The sequence below is a fragment of the Sinocyclocheilus anshuiensis genome, unplaced genomic scaffold (genome assembly GCF_001515605.1).
Source record: "Sinocyclocheilus anshuiensis isolate Anshui unplaced genomic scaffold, SAMN03320099.WGS_v1.1 scaffold471, whole genome shotgun sequence".
Lineage (NCBI taxonomy): Eukaryota > Metazoa > Chordata > Actinopteri > Cypriniformes > Cyprinidae > Sinocyclocheilus > Sinocyclocheilus anshuiensis.
Genome location: NW_015549588.1, coordinates 29,470 through 32,678, shown reverse-complemented (window position 1 = coordinate 32,678; position 3,209 = coordinate 29,470). Strand labels below are relative to the sequence as shown.

General features: G+C 37.9%; 1 protein-coding gene across 1 annotated transcript in view; it reads right to left on the bottom strand.

The window, feature by feature from the left end:
• LOC107657987 (neuromedin-K receptor-like) overlaps positions 1–2,899 on the bottom strand; it is a 21,196-nt gene extending 18,297 nt beyond the window's left edge. Inside the window, exon 1 of the mRNA XM_016446345.1 lies at positions 2,644–2,899. The gene's annotated coding sequence lies outside the window, so the exon portion shown is untranslated. The remainder of the gene's footprint in view (positions 1–2,643) is intronic.
• Positions 2,900–3,209: the final 310 nt, after the last annotated feature.

Genomic DNA, 3,209 nt, shown 5'->3' with positions numbered 1-3,209 from the left:
GATATCGTCCTCTTTTGGAAGGCCAAACAAAGTAGTTTCGCTTTCACAACGAAAAACACAGCGACTCCACAACATGGCGGCGGCGGCAACAGCCAGAATAAAAGTTAAGCCTTCTTTCTTTGCGTGAACATTTGGGCGGCGTTATGCAAATCTTCCCACATAGTGATGTAGATATGTGGGGGCGTGTTAGAACGAGGCGTTTTAGGTAGGTGTAGCCGACTCTTAACTTTTATAAAGAATAGCCTATCTCTTTGGATTTGAGACTTTAGTCTTTGCAACTTTACAGATCTTCTTTATGCACCAAGAGCTTGTAACACTCCAAAGAGAAAGGAAAAATTGAAATCGCATCATATGACCCCTTTAACGCTAATGTGAGAGTGTTTCTAATGCAGCGTCTATGGGAGGGACGGTAAATTTGACATCGTTCTCTCTTCTGACAGCCGTTATCAGTCTCTCTCAATTTTTTTCCTTTTATTGAAAGTCATGAAAACATTATCGTGGAGTTTTTCTTTTGCTATTTGAGCAACTGGGAATGCAAAAAATATATTTGTGGTACTCTCCCATTCACTGCTCTTCAAGGTTACCCAACTATGACGACTTCCGCTGCTGAGAAACCCGGAAATGTGAAAAAGGTCCATTCCATATGGAATTTACATTAACCCCTTTTTTTGTTACGTATTAACCTTTTTTGTATATTAGTATTGAAATAAGGATTGTAAATTATTGTAAAGATTAACAGTGTTATTGATCACCACACAACAAGTACATTTATTTCCCTTTCACAATACATATCTTTTTAAAGCAGCTTTACAGAAAATGATTCTTTAAATGTGAATGAGGCAAATGTGATTACGGCAAAGAAATAAACATCTTAAGATATTCCTTGATGGAACCAGACTTGGCTCAGGAAGCCCGTCCTCCTCATTACAATAAATTTACATTTGCTAAATATTATCTAGTTACAAATTATGTCTTATAGTACTCAAGCATTCACTGAAGAAATTATGATATTTAAAATGTTATTAAGCCAATGTTAAATTTGTACAGATAATGATTAAATAGCATGGATAATGACTGATTTATAGTCCTTTGAGGTTCATCTTAATCTGACTGAAAGGATGCAGGCAATGTGAGTCAAGTGTGTGTCGCTGGTATAAACTGTAATTGGCAATAGAGTTGCTTTGTAACGCCTCCCTACATTAATCCACAGTCTTTGAAGTCAATCTTAAGACGGCAAGGCAGTGAAGTGTCAGTAGTTTGTAACTTTTTTAAAAGCCTGAACTTGTGGTCTCTGTTACTTCTTCTCAAATGAGCAATATTCACTGTCTGCGAATGACTTGTCACAACATTCCATAACGTTTTCCACATCTTTCTCTCTGAGCTGACAGATGACGCAAAACAGCTTAGTGTGATGCGAATTTATATTCAGTGCGAGAAGAACATCTTGTCCGACAACAGTGCAACAATTTAATATAACGGTCAAACTATTTGGATGTCAAAAAGACATCAAAAACAAACATCCTGTTATTATTTACTGATGTTCACAGCAAGATTAGAGGCATCTTCATATAGCTCTTTTCTATACAAGAACAGGTCTGTCAAGCTATATAAAAACACAACAAAAGCCTTGTGTATATAAGGAACATCAAAATGTACAGCTTTAAAGTTAGGATATGTGGATGACTCATATAGAGTACATTTAAGGTGATTTTTTTTTTTTTAGTTTAAAAAACAGATTTCATTCTTGCTCATTTTGTGCATACAGCCAAATGGGTTTTGAATAATATCAATATTATGAGTTAATAATAACATAAATCTCATTTTTTGGTTATCTATTACTTTTAATGGAATAGAATTACATAACTTGCTCACCAATAGATCCTCTGCAGTGAATGGGTGCCGTCAGAATGAGAGTCCAAACAGCTGATAAAAACACCACAATAATCCACAAGTAACCCGCACCACTCCAGTCCATCAATTAATGTCTAGTGAAGTGAAAAGATGCATGTTTATAAGAAACAAATCTAAAAACAAACCATCACTTCTGACCAAAATACGAGTCTATAATTCATAACGCTTCCTCCAGTGAAAAAGTCCCCTAACCTAACCCCTTTTCGCTCGTAAACACTGTTTGATCTGTGCCTATTTCTCTCCTGATGCAGGCAAGACAACTTTTTCACTGGAGAAAGCAACAGAGAATTCCTATTTTAGGCGAAAACAACCGTCTGAAGATTAATACAGGATTTATTTCTTATAAACGCACAGCTTTTCACTTCACAAGACATTAACTGATGGACTAGAGTCGTGTGTATTATTGTAATTTTTTATCAGTTGTTTGGACTCTCATTCTGACGGCACCCATTCACTGCAGAGGATCCATTGGTGAGCAAGTGATGTAATGCTACATTACTCTAAATCTGTTCCCATGAAGAAACACATTTATATTATATATTTTCAGCAAATTTTCAGTTGTGGGTAAACTATTCCTTGAAACTACTAGCTAAGATAAAAATTTAGCCTGTACTTATGTACACAGTTTCACCAGTGGGAGCGTGTGCGTGTTTGTGCATTTACGCTCATGGCTGTGTTTGTCTGTGTGTGTTCTAACCACAGAAAGGCCATGTTACACATCTCACCACACACCCAGGGTTCAGGTGGTTTCATCCTTTCATCTTCGACCATTTCATTAATCCTTTGATGCTTCCGCAGGTGTTTGAGCTCTCCGGGAAGATGCTGCCCTTTTATGCAGATCTGGCAACCTCCACTAACACCTGTCGGAGGAGTCCAGCTTTCACACTCTCTGTCAGTGCCTGGGGAGAAGCCCTTCCAATTAAAAGGGATTAAACTCTGATTGAAGCACACTTAATGAATCAGATCAACAGTTGCTTCCTCTACTTCACAAGGGGGAATAATGACTAATGGCACAATGCGAGTGAGTGGCTGTGTATTGGGGTGAGCTCTGATGGGGGAATCACCAATCAACAGATGAATGTTGTAAAATGTGGATTCTCAATTGGTGGGATGCGATTAGGGCTGCACGATTAATCGAAATAGCAGCTCATGATTCAGTGTTTGCAGTGTCTCAGAGCAGCTCGTTTTGCAGTAAAAGTTGCTCCACACAAACTTGTCTCTGTATCCGCTTAATGTGCATTTTGGAATGCAACATGTGCCAACCATCTTCCCAAACTTATAAACCGGCTGTTGTCAAA